Consider the following 16,528-nt stretch of genomic DNA (forward strand, 5'->3'; position numbering starts at 1 on the left):
CTTGGTGAAGTCCTTTTTCTCTATCAGCCAAATCCTGAAGATAGAGCTCAAGTCTTCAGTCTTGGTAGCAAGTACCCTGAAACACTAAAGTTTCTCGCTAACCTCACTCCTTCCTTTTGGATGGTATCCCAGTCCCATAAACCTAATTTCTCACTAATTTCTTCTGCTAAAGAGATTTCCATTTTCACTGTCTTTTTAGGATGCCATGATTTTATTCCATCATCCAAAGCAGATTTAGTTATATGTATGAAAAATTAATGCTTGACCTTGAATCTTAAATAATGGGCAGTGTGAGTTATCAAACTTAAGATCTTAGGAACTCAAAAGCAGATGATATTTTTATTTTTGCTTCACCATCTCTCTCTGTCATCAGTCGAAAGTAGTTTGTCTTTTTTCATAGTTACTTGAAGAAATTGCAGATGTGACCGTTCCACCCCATATATTTTCAGCCTGGTAACAGGGACTCAGAGAGTTTCTCAGTAGAACCATAGCTCTACCAGTGCAGCCCAGGCCTGTTTCTGATTTAATCGTCTTCACCAGCCTTAACCGTTCCTGAAAGAGCAGGGTATCATCAGCAAGGAAGGCATCACTATGACAACTGAAGGAGACAAGTAAAATCCTTCATGGAAATAAAGACAACATTTCTCGTAATGATTTACATAGAGAGAAACCTTGTTTAATTTTAGGACTTCTGGTAAAGAAAAACATTTCCACCATTAAAGTTTTTTATTTTTTGAAATTATAATTAAATCATTTCTCGCTTATCTTTTCTAACTCTGAATCCTACCATAAACATTTCCTTGCTGGCTTTCAAATTCATGACCACTCTTTGCAGCAATTGTTAGTGTGTGTGTATGTGTGTGTGTGTGTGTGTGTGTGTGTGTGTGTGTGTGTGCATTCTTAAGTACATAAATATAACCTGGTCAGTCTGTATAATGTTACTTGTATATGTATGTTTCAAAGCTGCCCATTTAATAGTAGATAACCAATTGGCGTGCTCTCTCCTGGATAAGATTCTTTCTCTTCCTCTTAGCATTGCTTGGTGTCTGTAGTTCTGTGTGTCATGTTGAATCCTGCTTGGATTTTCCACAACCATGTTATCATGATTTTCAGTAATGTTTACTAAGTGAAATTGGTGAGATTTAATAGATGTAGCTTCCAACATTTCTAGGAGACACAATCTAACAGAAAACTCCCTGTTCCTCTAGCTCTTACAATCTTCTCAGCCCCTCTTCCTCAAAGATCCCTCAGCCTTGGGTACTATAGTTGTATTGTAGATTTATCAGTTGCAACTGGACTTCACTAGTTTATATTTTCATTGTTTATAATTTTCTGAGATTGTCACCATCTATTGCAAAAAGAAGTGTCCTTGATCAAGACTGCAGACTACACTTCTCTGTGGGTATGTGAACCAATGGCAGCTATATTTCTGAGAGAAGATTCATATCTAAAACATATAGAGAATTTTTTGAAAGTCATACCACAAATAACCTACTCAAAAAAATGGATCTGTGATTTGAAGAGAAAATTCTCAATAGAAAAAAAAAGATGGCTTAGAAATATTGCAAAATTGTTCATCATTCCTAAATATTAAGGAAATGCAAGTCAAAACAACTTTGAGATTTCATTTTATCTCAGTCAGAATGGCAAAGACCAACAAAACAGCTGAAAACAAGTCCTAGAAGCGGGAGTGAGGTGGGGGGGAAGAACCCTCATTCACTGTTGATGGGAATGCAAATTGATAGAACCACTTTGGAAATCAGTATGGAAAATCCTCAAAAAAACTTTTAAAAAGAAAACTGCCATATGAGTAAGCTATACCACTCCTGAGTGTATTCCTAGAGGAATGAAAATGTTGCATACATAAGCTATGAAATACTATTCCATTGTAAAAAAAAAAAAAAAGCTGAAATCATGACCTCTGTAGTTAAATGGATGGAACTAGAAAAGACCATATTGACTGAGGTAAGCCAGACCCAGAAAGACAAACCACATATTCTCTCATCTGACCATACTAGCTCCAAATCTTTAGATGTGAGTAAAGAACCTGGGGTGATTCCAGAAACTAGGCAAGTAAAAAGGGACTGTTTTAGCAATAACAAGTAGAAGATCCATAGAAGATGTTAACAGGGCACATGAAATCTGAAGAAGAAAGTGGAAACAAGAGACGGGCTCTCATTAGGGAAAGAGGATAAAAATAAATACAGAAGAAAGAGACAGGAGGGTAAAATAACAGTAAGGGTGTCTGGAAGTCATAAGGAATCAGATTATTTACTTAAAGCACTTATAATACACACAGCTTTGGTATATCAATACACAAATATAGTCTAAATAAAAAATTTCCATCCAGGCTTACAACGTACCCTCAAGAGTATTTAACAAACATCCCAACACCAAGTGTGAGAAGCCCTAATTTAAGCTTTTGGTCACGACAGTCCAAGAGACTACCAATTTATTCATATAGGCTATTTATTTCCCATTGTCCCCATTCAACCTCTGGAGATTTAAGACAAGTACCTGTTCCTGAGGACAATGTACACTTCAGACACAGGGCCCAGAGACATCGGAGCTAGATCTGACCCAAAAGTCGCTTCCCTGAGGACTAACTTTTTTGGTGCTAGGGGTTGCCATGCAAGCTGCCAAAGGTAGGAAGCAATCAAGAATCCTAAATAGCTATCATGCGTATGAACTACAGCAATGACCAACACGACATGATCACCCCAATGGTGCATGGGTGCCATGTGTACTTTGGGATAACCAACAATTCTCTAAATGGATACAGGACTACCTGAACAAGAGTTAGATAATCAAATACCCACAGCCAATAGAGTCATGGATCTTGGAGGAAAGCCTACAGCTACCATTTAACTAGACCAATATAATCTCTAACAATATTTTACATATGTGTTCTTATACCCACAGGCATGTCATCTTTGACAATGTCAAAGTGTCTTGAGCAGTTATACAAATGATGAACAGTGGACAACAGAGGTTTATAAATGAAAAAAAAGTTGCAAGTTTGTTTTGGAAGATGTGAAGGATGGAGAGGTTTCCTACAAGGCTTGTGAAATTCAAGAATGACTGTGTTTTAAGGTTATTTAACATCAAGAAAAGAAAAGAAAGTATACATTCCTTTAGTTATTTGAGTGTGTTACAGTCATCATTTATTTAGAGATATCAACAATCTTAGTATATTCTGATTCATTTTCTGTATTTGAGGCTAAAATACAATTTTATAATATAAGAATGCATGTTCATCACATTATAAAGGTGTCTTTGAGTCTTGTATTAGACTTTGCTAATATTGTTAAATTACTTCTAATTAAATGACTTTTAAAATTATTTCTATGATATCTGCAATGTAACATTTTATTAGTTTATCCAGAATTACTCTAAACGTGTCCAACTATACAGCTTATGCTAAGACACAACCTGAGATTTATTGAAGTACTGCAAGCCTCAGCTTTTGTATTGGTGCAAGGGATCTGAACTTATCGTTGCACAGGTCTCTCCCACTGAGAGAGACCAGGACTCCACTTTTTTTTCTTTAAACTATCATTACATAAATAAACAACTCATCTTTCCCAATGTAATATTGTTAATAATATACATGCCTTATCTGTTTGACTAGAGTGGAAATTTTTGTTCTTTGTGAACTCTTGTGTCCCATATACATAATAAGCATTCAATAACTATTTATTGAGTCAGTATAAACTAAGAATTGAAATTGTTTGGAGGTTAAATTTTAGGCATCTCAAGAGATAATCTATATGTTGTAATACCCTAACTCTAATAAGATAATTATCTTTTATAATTCAAGACCCAAGGGCATTATTTTTCATGATTTGACATTTAGCCAATATTAATGATCTGATAGTCTATTCACATTGTATTGGTGAAATGCTTTAGTGAATATAGAATTGGTCTATGGCTGCCAACAGAAAAATACTTAAGGAAATAACTCATAAAACAGCCTAGTAAAATGACTACTTCAGCGCAAATCAGAAATGAAAGCATCAAGTTTTATGAACGGACTTGTATCACATACAAGTGCCCATTCAATTGGATAATTTCCTTTGGAATCCAGGCATTGAATTTTTGCCTGTCTTCCAACAGCTTCATACTCTTTGTTAAGGAACAGAAGGTTTGTTTATTGGTGCTGAATCTTGGGATAGTCATCACTGCTGGAGAAGGCTCCTTGAGCCTTCTGCAACACTTTTTTACATATTGGAGAAACAGTGTTTCAACCAAATTCTCCAAAAGGAAAAAGATAACTTACTTGTTCCCAAAAGTCTATAAGTGCATGTGTAAGGAACTGTATAAATCAAAGTCAGTGACTAAATTTGCAGGAGAACTCTTGTTAGGATGTTGATCAGCAATCACAGACCCAACCTGTTAGTGGAAGCAAAAGTTCAAAGGAAGATTGGAAAGAAAACAATGTGTGAGTAGGAAGATTAAAACAACTGGTAGTGTGCAGCTTCACCAATTAAGAGGTGAGTATATGAGAGGAATTTATACAAGAGGTAAATAAGGACCAGGCATATATAAGTGGCTCAGTACTAAATAATATAAATTGAAAGAAAAAAAAACTACCAATAAAGTCATTAACTGAAGGTCTTACTTCCTTCTTCTCACCTGCACCCAGGAAATATGTAAATAACTAAATGTAAATAAACAATTAGCTTCCTAGATAGACCGTGTAAATATGAGTTAGGTGAATGATTGAATCTAAGTTAAACAAATATACGTCTGGCATAAAATTTGTAAACATAGTGAGATGGAGACATGGTCAATTATTGCAGGGCTGAGGGCAGAAGTTATTGCTACTGATGGTCTATACAGTCTAATACTACTTGAAAGAGTAAACAGAATACTAGGTTCAAAGAAGAAGCAACTGGGGAGTCGTTTTTTGGACAGGTTACCTAGTTTAAGGTCAAAAAAGCTTAAGGTCACAAAAGCTAAAGAACAGTCATTCAAATGTCTACTCCTTAATCAAGTTCCAATCTTTGAAGAGCTCTTAGGGTTTTTTTTTTTTTTAATAAAATGTTTTATTTCCTGAGTTGAGAACCTCTTCGTTGTTGTTGTTGTTGTTGCTTGTTTGTTGTGTTTGTGTTTCTTCACTTGTAAAGGACACTGGAAACTTTAGAAAGATTCCCATCTAATCTGTCTTTTCATTTTCATGTTTACGTCCAGAAAGTTTGTCACTATCCATCTTTCTTGACTGAAATAAACTGTTTTGATAGGGAATTGAGTCACTGAGGAATTACCAGAGCTTTGTTAAGAAGGTGCTTTGTTTTGCAAGACTCAGATGCTCTGAGTTTTTGACACTAGAAACACTGTCACAGCAACTATTTTAATATCAAGACAAAAGTCAGTTCTCGGTAGTTCTCATGGAAGACTGTGCAATGTGTATGATTTCAAAATTTATGATCACACTTTCTTTCAAAGAAAATCCTAAAATCAAATATTATTTTCATGGCTTTCTCTTGTGAAGTAATGATATTAAACCCTATTTTGATTCTAAACACACATGTACACTCAGATACATACATATCTTTGTGAGTTATAAGGAAATATAATTTTATTTTCTAAAGTTTAGAAAAAATACAAAACATGTGCTCTTAGTTCAAGACAAAAGCATAAACAAAAACAAAATAATAAAAACAAAAACAAAAAACAGATCTTCCAGTGTACCTTGCCTAGTACTACATCAGAAAATTTGAGATTTAAAATGAATTATGTGGCATAAAATCACTACAAAACATATAATAGGTCCTTAAAATATATTTCAGTTCCCTTGAGGTCTTATGTGCCTAACAGAATGAACTCTGAATGGTTCCCTAGCTGGATCTTCTTTCAGTGCCTAGAATACCAAGGTTAATAGCCACTTCAAACAACCATGGATTTTTCTTTTACCAGAAAATAAGTAAGAGCATTTTAAAATCTGAGATCCTAAATGATGTTTTGTACTATAAAATGTTCAAGGGAAGTAGAAATGTTCTTATTTCATTATTTCTATTTAGAGAGCAGCAAGAAAATTCCTTCTCAGCATCTTCTAGACTGAAGACAGAGTGGAGTAATTATGATGCTTAAAACCACTGGGAGGCATTGTGTGAGCTTTCCTACAGGGGAAAAATACTTTCTCTTCTTGTGTTGGATGGAATGTTACAACAGGTCTGCAATTAGGAATCCAGTGTGGATAAGCAGATTCTTCGGTAGACCGAAACCATGCCTGTGTTTACTTCTCTTCACAATTAGTATAATTCCAAACACTTCAGCATGGATTACAGCCTTCTGTTATCTGTAGCAGTGAACCCCACGTTGGAAATGGTGGCTGTTCTTTAAATGAGGTGTGTCCTTTCCTACCTCTGTATTTTGACCACAGTGTTCATCTTCTTGGAATGTCAAGCTCCCTCCTCTACCACCATCTTTCAAAGTTGCCCCACAAACATGAACTCACATTTCATAAAGAACAGAGATTTCCTCGAGAAAGCCTTTCTCTATCTTTCTCATTCTCAGCAGAACTAATGTCTTAAGTACTCAACTATTATCTGAATCAATTTCTTAACCAAGGACTTGAATGTGAAACTAAGTCACAAATACATGCAAGTAAAATGTTATGTTTCTTCCTTATTCTGGGGAAGAAAGTCTATATTTCTTTTTATTTTTCCTATTTTTCTTTGTTTGTTTATTTTTGTTTTAATAAATGATTTCTGATTGAATCTGAGGCTGCCTCCATTGAAGACAACTTATGCCTAGTACTATAGATTTAGTCAGAGGCCCATGATCAAGGAAGTCCAAAGGTGCCATGACCTAGTACTTACAGTTTGCTAAATGGATATGTTGACAAAATCCTTACTAAATATTTGTGTTTATATCTACAAACTAGTGCTTCTCTCAGTATTGAGCAATGAAGCTTCTGTTTGCATTAAACAGCTAACCCTAAGACTCATGGCTTCACAAGATGCTGAGAACATGTTCCTGCTACACATTCAGCAGTAAATGAAACACCGTTCTATTTCATTAAACCTAGCTTCTTAGTTTTCTTACATCCCATTACTTCTGTTACCAGCTCTGTCTACATTATTCTTTAGATAATCACTATTTTCCCATTTTATGTTATTTCTGACTACTCCTGGTGAGCCTTCCAAGGTTTCTCAAATAGTCCATGGCCCCTTCCTCATGCCATGTCATTTTTGTTGGTGTTTGTGCACTTTATTACTTGGGAGGCTATTTACTATCCAGCTCTTCTCCTACCCTCCAAAGTGGATGTACCTCATATATATTTCATCTTAGGCAAGAAGTTTATACTGTAAATTCCATTCATTAAAATGACTATCTCTGGGTTTAGGAAATCATCACAACATAAGCAACAGGTTAAATAGAATCATGACATCTACTAAATGGGAGAAATTTTGTAGTCAGGTGTGGCAGCACAATCCTGTAATCAAGAGCTTGTAATAAGGTTTATAAGTTCAAGGCCAGACTGAAATACATAATGGGATGCTTTTTCAAAAGGGAGGCAAAGGGGGACAGAGATGCTTTGCAAGTTCAAATAAAACTCCTTTTAAAACTTCAGTTTGGAAACCTATGTTAGATATTTACGAGAGAAATGGAGTTCTGCAGAAATAACTTTCTTCTTGGTATTTCACATCTGCTACTGGTTCCCGCCAGGACCATGGAGCCACAAGGATACGAGAAATGAGGAACATTTCACTTAAAAAAAGTGAAGCAAGTTTTCCAATACCTCCAAAAATGCAGGGCTCAAATTTCCATGAGAAGCTCAGGAGATTTTTTTTTTCAGTTCATATGAATTTATTTTGTAGATTTGGAATGAACTTCAGCTTTACCTCCTCATTTTACTCCCAGGATCTGAGATTTGGAAAAGTGATGCAAGCGGTCCAAGGTCGATCAGAGAAGCAACTGCAGATCCAAGTCAAGAGTTCACGTCTCTGTCTTCCCAGTGCACTATTTGATATGCTTCAAAAAGCCACTTCCCAATAAAGATCCCAACCAATAGTAAAACTTGTGTAAAAACGATGTGCTTCCTGACTAAATCTTTTCAGATGTTTCTCCCCCACAATTTTGTCAATATTTTATTCTATTCACATAAAATTTTTTTCAGACAAAGCTAATAATAGCTATCAGTCAGTCAGTTCTGACCTGATAGTACCATTCGAGCTCAAACATGGAGATAAAAAATGAAATATCTACCCATAGTAATTATAGATGGGATAGGCAGACTATGATGAGAGGGGCGTTACAAAGTCTTTAGACCACCTTCAGATTTAAGTAATTCAAGTTTTTTCCTAAGTGCAGAAGGACTCATTTTGCTCTCTGTGATACTATAATGAGAATAATACTATTAAATTTGTTTCCAAATGGTAAATCTTACTCTTCAGTTATAATAACATAAAAATATAGTTTTTAATTATGTAACACAAACATTCAAGACATTAGCAAGAGGAAGATCAATCCTAAACCCATTTCAAAATCATTAGCTTAATAAATTATATGAACTCTGAATCCTTATAGTTTAACTTAGCCCAACTGATAATGGGACAAATTGACATTTTATGGACTTCAGTATTAGAGAATATGAAATATACCAAAAATTACCTAACTGCTATGATTTGAATTTAATAATATCAGTTTTCTATAAATGCTAAAATTTTTACTAATTTATATTAATTTTTGGTTAGCTTTTAGTACATGGTAATGTCTCAGGTATATGGCATTTAAACATAAATAGACAGCAATGAGGGGATCTGTGTGTGTGTGGGGGGGAGGGTGTTGATAGTAAAGTCTGGTTCTCTAATTGGTTCTTGATTTGGTGAATAAAGAAGGAGAGAGCCAATTGCTGGGTGAGGGGTACAAATGGGACTTCCGGGTCCCAGGGGGAAAAGGAGCCTCAGGGAAAGAGAAGAGGCTTTCCGGCCAGGCTTTGGAGGGAGAAGTGCAAAATAACCATGTAAGATCTTGGGGAAGCTAGAATCAGCAGGAACCTCTGCCACCAGCAGACAACCAAGGAGGTCAGCGGAGGCTGGCTGATGTAGGCTGCCTCATAGTTAGGGCAGGAGATTCTGTGTCCAGAAATTGTGCTGTCTGGCAAGTTCTAAAATAATAAAGCTGTCTGAATGTTTTTTATTCGAGGAGCAACGGTGGGCAGAGAAAGAGAGAAGCCAGGGCGGTAGCTGGCGGCCTAGTGAAGGCTTTGAGAGGAACAAAGGAAGCTGAGAAGGAGTTGGTGTAGCACAGCAGAAGCTCTGGGCTTTTCCAGGTTGGGGTATGATTATGATCAATCCTGGGCTAAGCTAGATGGAGCAAATGGAACTGGGACAGGTCAGAGTGAGAGCCGAGCTTCTGGGAAAAGCTGTAGTTTGTTTTTAAAATTGCACGCACCAAATCTGGTTTGGATTCTGAATCCATATAATGAATAAGCACATAGTTGTAAAATGCAGTATGGATGCTCGGAATGGAACCTGGGTTCTCTAGAAGAGCACCCAGTGCTCTTAACCACTGAGACCTTATTGCTCCTCCTCATCTTCCTCATCCTCATCCTCCTCCTCCTCCTCCCCCTCCTCCTCCTCATCCTCTTCCTCCTCCTCCAATCAATCAATTTAAACCTAAATACCTTCCACATTTGAGCAGCATAAACTGATCTGGAAAGATTAAAAAGAAAAAAAATAGAACATAAAATTAGTTGGGTAAAGAAGGCAAAGGCGGGTGGATCTAGGAAGAGTTGGATGAAATGAAGTGACCATGGTCAAAACACATTCTCCTGGCTCTCTCACCATGCCAGGTGGTGTGCATTTTAATGTAGCTTTACAGAAAACGACAGCTCTATAGGAAAATAGAGAAAATAGAGTAAGGAAACACAACCATGGCCAGTATATTCATGTTGGTTTTACATTGAACTCTGATTTCTTTACAGCCTGCACAACTCTGGTTCTCACTGCAGAACTGTTTTCTTCTGACTTCACCGAGCACAGCATCTTTTCAATCCCACAATTAATCTGTTATTTTTAAGGTTGTATTTATTGTTATGTTGGTGATCATATATTTATTTTTAACTGTTTTTAGATAGTAAATTTTTATGAGATGGAAAAGGCCACCCTAATCTCTAAACTGACAGAAATACTTAACTATTTAATAGAGACATAAAAATCTAGTTGTATATCAAGTAATTCAAAGCCCATAAAATAGAAAAGAAATGTATGCAGAAAATTAGGGCCACAGCTGGAGTGAGGACTCCATGGTTAAGAGCACTTGTTGCTTTCAGAGAAGCTGGATTCAGTTCCCTGTACCCACATGGTGGTTCACAACCATCCATCACTCAAGTTCCAGAGTGTTGTTAAGCTCTTATGACCTCTGTAGGCACCAAGTACTCACATAGCATACATACATACATGCATGCAAAGATTCATACTGTTAAAATAAAATCCATCTTCTTAAAAGTACCTATCTAGAAAAATAATTTTTGAGCTTCAAGAAGCTTCACAAATCTTTTAATTTACAGGGATGGGAAGTTGAGAATGACACCAGGATGTGGAAATTCATCCCTGTAGTCCACACCCTCTCGCGCCCGGCCCCCCCCCCCCCAGGAAATCAAAGCAGGAGCTTTACCATTAGTTTAAGGCCACTGTCTCTTACAGAGTAAGTTCTAAGGCCAGTCTAGCTGACAAAGTGAAACACTATCAGAAGGTACAAAAAGAATGAAAGAAGAAGGATAGACGGAATGAAGGTGATAAGGAGAAAACACGAGATTAAAAGAGATGAGGCAATGTGTCTACAAACAAGACAGGATTAGAAGAAACATGCCGTCATAGATTTGAGTGTTTTGACTTTATTTAATTAAAAAAATCTAGATAATGGATTTTCCTTTATTGGGGGAGAGCCATATATACAGTCCGTAGCTACAAGACTGAATGTCAATTTTTTCCTTTTAGTCATATTAATTCCTGTGATTTTACGAAAAGTGTTATGCTCCAGTTTTCTGATTTGAAAAGAGAACATCTGGGACATAGTAAGTATATATACACTTTTATTATTCATCAACTCTTGCTAATTGTGCTAACAGTTATAAGTTGAATTTTTTGGCAAATTGTTCCTAGATATATATGTCAGGATGACTCACAAATATTGTATTTACTGGCTATGAAAAAGTGTGCCCCTGTGTTCTCAATTGTTAATTGCTGAGCCAAGAGCAGCAGTCTGCAGGATATGTAAATATCTATAGCTTCTTGACCCTGCCCCAAAAAGAAAGGGAAGCTGAGGTGGGAAGATCAAGTGACTTTTACATAATAAAGAACTGGTGGCTGGAGCTGGGAAAGGAGGATGGACAGGCTGACCAACCAGACAAGACAGAGGTCTAGGGGACAGAAGGAAATACAGAAGCAAGCTGGAGAGGCAGAGCAATGATGGCTGCCTGGAGAAATGACACAAGGGCAGAGAAGTTAAGTTAGAAGCTAGCTGAGAGGCTGTCCCAGCAAAAAGGCCAACAGCTTTAAACTATGAATAATGTACAGAGAGAAACAATGCTGACTGGAGATTAAATACCTATTAATGCTGTGATAGAATGTAGATTCCGGAGAGCTATTCACAGGTCAATAGAGAATCCAAACTGGTTTGAGAATGAGGATGAGATGTTTTCCTGGAAACCCAGTTTAGGGGTGTTTAGAAAGGTATTTCTAGTTTTGATGGTGTAGTTAAGAGATCAAGACATTATGGCTGGAGAGGTAGTCCTAAAATCTAGCCACACTAAGAAGACTGTTCACCTTGGCCTGGAATGGGGGAAGACTAGGGGGGTCAATTACACTCTCGTATCGACCAATCACAGAGCACAATTTGCCTATAGAAAGGAGGCATGACCTTGGGTGATATGACTTTTCTCTTAGTCATAGCAATACTTGGAAAGGTGATTTCAGCTGCCAGCAGTTCTGCCACCAACTTTCCCAGGAGATGGGGAGAGTGATCTCAAAGGAACAATGGGCTGGAACAGCACAGCATTTACTAGGGAAGGTGTCAGGGAAGGTATGCTCAGTTAAGACAGTATCCTAATTGTAGAAATCATACTCATGTAATAAATTTAGGTTTGTGTATGCAGTGCATGGGTACAGGACCAAGGCAGGAAAGTTGTAGAAAACTTATCAACAGCTACCGAAACATCATCACAATGATGAACTTTTGGGCTGAACAAGGCTAGTAGCAGCAGCTGGATAAACAGTAGTGACAAAGAGCATGAAAGACTGAGTGGTAGACTTCAATTGTAGATGTTGAAACATTGTTCAAATGTATGAAAAATGATAAATAGCAAATCTGATTGTCTATCGAAAACTCCTTCCAGCTATTGTGGGAAGAAGTACTTGAAAGTAGCAAGGAGAGCTGCGCACTAGCTTGTGTATTAGATGACAAGGACATGGGTAATGCCACCTCTCTAGGGGCGGTGTTTAATAATTTATATCGACTGCCTGTCAGTTCACATGATATGTTTATCACGACACTCCTACGTTATTATTTTCTTTCTCTGATTCATGTTCTCTTGGGTTCTATAGATTCTGTTTTCATCTGAGAAAATCATTTAAAGTTTCCTTGGAGGTTAACAGGGGAAACTGTGTGTTATATGCACATCTCTAAGTTAATCTGTCTTTTTGTAACACTTACTTTTAATCAGTGTGTCAAGAACGTGAGGACAGATTTTCCTTTTAAAATCAGGTTTGTGACTAAAGCGAAAAGCATTCTCAGAATAAAATGTCTAAGAACTACATGCAGCTATTGACTGAGAGGAATAGAATTAGACAATGCCAGCAATTAGCCCCCTTATTAGTTATTCAGTTCAGAGAGGTCAACTTTGTAATTATACAACACAAACAATGAAATCAGACCCAACAGGTTTTATTTATGTATATTTGTGCATACAAGTTATATGTGTGCCTGTATGTGCATGCATGTCTGCGTGCATGTGTATGTATGTGTGTAGCAAGTACACTAAAAATAGAAAAGCTTAGTACCTTGAGAGTAGAGGGGTTCAAGTGAGAGTAACTGGGAAGAGGCTGGAGGAAGGAAAAGGAAATGGGGAAAACAAAGTATTATTCCAACTTGAACATTTATAACAATAAAATGTTAAAGTCTTAAAAAGAAAACTCTGAATTTAATTCAAAACACTGAAAAATAAAAACGTGGAAAATGCAAAATTTTGAAGCAATAATTCTCAAAGTTTTGAATGTCAGCTTCAACTGAGTCTGAGCCAAGCAGTGGACTCTATCCTCACGTTCCTAATCTTTAAAATGTGTCTTGCTTCAAAAGCACTATGTAAGTGGACTAATTCTGGAATATAAAATCATTAAATATAATATACTATGTGTATCTTAGTATTACTAGTTTGACTAGGACAGCGGTAACGTGCATCAGAAGGAAAATGAATGAAGACCACATTCTGACAGCTGGAACTGTTTGCAGATGCCACCATGCATTGCTGTCCCTGGAGAAGCATCAATGACATGATTAGGAAAGGGAAGTCTCAGTAATTAGCTTTCCAATTTCAGCTTTTCTTTCATTGTATAAGTTAGTTTTCTCATGGTTGTGATAAAACACCTGATATAAACAACTCACACAAGAACGGGCTTGTTTTGGCATTCAAGAATACTACAGGGGATGGAGGAATGGTTCAGTCCTTTAGAGCACTGGCTGAGGGCCTAGATTAAATTCCCAGCACCCACATGGTTCTAAGAACCAAATGGAACTCTAGTTCCTGGGGATCTGACACCCTTTTCTGGACTCCCTGGACACCAAGCCTGAATGTGGTTCACAGACACACATGGAGACAAAAGACCTATACACATAAAATAAAGTGCTACAGTCCATGATGAAGGCAAAGGCATAACAACACTCATGAGAGATGGCTAGTCACATAGTATCTACAATCGAGGAGCAGAGAGCAGACAGAAAGTGGACCGAGGCTGTAAGGTCACAAGGCCCATTCACCGGTTATCCACTTCATCCAGTGAGGCCTCCTAAGAGCTCCACCACCCTGTAATACAGAGCTACCAGCCTGTGTTAGTTGTAACTCCAACAGACAAACTTACAAAGAACATTTTACATTCAAACTACATTAATAGTCTTTTTCTTTTCTTTAAGAATGTGTAGTATCTTCTTTGGCATACTTACTTTAACCATGTACCAGTGCAGACTTATGATTTATTGCACCATAATTTTCTATTTGAAGAAAACAAGAATGCTATACTTAATTATATAAGAATCAATTATGGCGGGTCTACCTTTTGTAAGGTTTTCCTAAGAGAGAAAGCCAGAACCACCCACTTTGTCACAATACTGTAACAAAAACCACCATGAACAAAATAATAGGAAAAATTACATCTCTATCCTCGAGAAAAATAATATGCTTTTTAGCCCCATCACTCTTTCTTTTAAATCCAGGAGTTTTACATTAAATCATAGTCCTAATTTTGAAATTCTGATTCTGAAGTTTCATCAATCATTTCATGAAAGAAATTCTGTAATATATACCATTCCAAAGCTGGAAAAACTTCTTTGTAACCATACCTCTCTAGCATATGTGTGAAAGACATATGGGCAAAAGAATCATAGATATCAAAGGTTTAAGGAATATTTAATAAAGGGATTGGGGGTGGGCTCTAACAGGAAGCCAGCACCCCTTCTAATATGCAAGAGTGATAGACACCTTGCATATCTGACACCAGAAGCCTTGCAGATGCTGGCTATCTTACGCTTGTCCTAACTTTATCCTCCAAACACCACCCCACCACACATGTGAACACACACACACACACACACACACACACACACACACGACCTTCCACAACAACTGCCTATAAGAATCTGAGTGACATTTTGGAAAGGAACCGGGGTAAATTCTTCAGGAGCCTAGAAAAAGACGAGACTAATTACTTGCTAGCTCTATTGTCAAGCTGCCTGACACCAGCCAAGTTTCATATAGTTTCAAGTTTCAGAAAAAAACATTTACATAAGAGTACCCCTGATGTTTTACAGTGGTTTTTCTTGTTACAAAACTCTCAAAATATTGACCTCCTTAGAAACATTTCTTCTTACACTTCATTGTATTTTGTAAATGTCTCTTCTTTGGTTTCTGGAGCTGCCATAAAGTATACCCTTGCTTCCACCATGAGACTATCTACTTCTTAGAACTCTATCTCATCCTCTGTCATGTGACATCATCGCTATTTGTTAAGAAAATGGTTATTAAATCTCCCAAAGTTCCAATCATATACATAACATATTAAAAATTAGTTGTGCCATTAAAAAGATGTGGATTTCAGTTCCCAAAGATTGTTATGACTAAAAAGACAAATGATAATCAGAAATAGTTTATCTCTAAGGACACAGCCAGGCTCTCTGGATGAAGAACTACAGGCTTTGTTTGTTAACATTATAAGTTACATGCTGTTGTATGCCACCCCTTTAATGTGCACTATTATATTTTCAAGACAGATGGAGAATATTGATAATGAAAAGCCATTGCAATTCCTATTTACTGGTCATAAAATTAAGGTACATGCAATTAAAGATCTGTTATATGATGGGTATTGTATTGCTATGTCATGAAATGGCACCAACTAAGATATTCTCCTTGTTTCAAGGAATGCCAACCAGATTTTTAGGGGGTTCTTAGTCACAAAGCTTAACCACAAGGTTTGTGAGACTGGCTGAGACTGGCCAGTGCCTAATCAAGTTCTTAAAACACGGAAGTGACAAAATAAGTGTTTGTGGAGCAAATTTACATTATCTCTTTAGCTATAGTTTTTAGTTTTCCTAAGCTATGAACTGCTCATTAAATATTAATCAGAAACTGTTGCAGGAATTTTCCAGTCACGTTGTATTTACAGTGGAGCTCGATGATTGGGCAATAGAAGAGGAGGTGGAGCTGGGAGAAGGAAACAGGAAGGAGAGGAGAGAAGGAGAGGGAAGAGGAGGAGGGAGAAGAAAATGGAGGCAGACATATGGATCTGTAGTAGTCTCAAGTAATTATTCATGTCAAAATGTTAGATATTGGATAACAATTCTAATTGTGTGGGCATCTTGTGAATTGAGTATTTGCTGATATATAAATCCATTGAATAATCTTTAAGCAAAAAGAGTCTTCTTTCTACTGGGTACCACAAGGTTGGCAGGCATTGTTTGCTCTGAGCTGAGAACTGTGAGGGTGGCAGAGTTGACCCAAAGGCCATGCTTGGAGCCATACAATCTTCAGATCCGGCCATCAAGGGCAGCGGTCACGCTAGCTTTTTGTGGGTCCCGGCGGTGCTCCTGGCTAGCCGGGACCTATTGTTTGTTCTGACTTCCTTGTTTCAATTTATTTTTATTATTTAAAAACAATCTTCCTGACAATGCCTTGTCTCCTCTTATACAAATCAGTCAAATAATTAAAAAGTTTCCTCTAATCATATTGGATGTAATTTGAAAAAAATAAAATTTAAGATAAGAGAAAGAAAGAAAGAAAGAAAGAAAGAAAGAAAGAAAGAAAGAAAGA

The 16,528-nt window shown here is 37.0% G+C and overlaps 1 protein-coding gene across 1 annotated transcript in view; it reads right to left on the reverse strand.

Annotated features, from left to right (window-relative positions):
- Angpt1 (angiopoietin 1) overlaps positions 1-16,528 on the reverse strand; it is a 237,252-nt gene that overhangs the window by 17,239 nt on the left and 203,485 nt on the right. The window lies entirely within an intron of this gene.

This window comes from Grammomys surdaster, unplaced genomic scaffold (genome assembly GCF_004785775.1).
Source record: "Grammomys surdaster isolate TR1022 unplaced genomic scaffold, NIH_TR_1.0 63, whole genome shotgun sequence".
Classification (NCBI taxonomy): Eukaryota; Metazoa; Chordata; class Mammalia; order Rodentia; family Muridae; genus Grammomys; species Grammomys surdaster.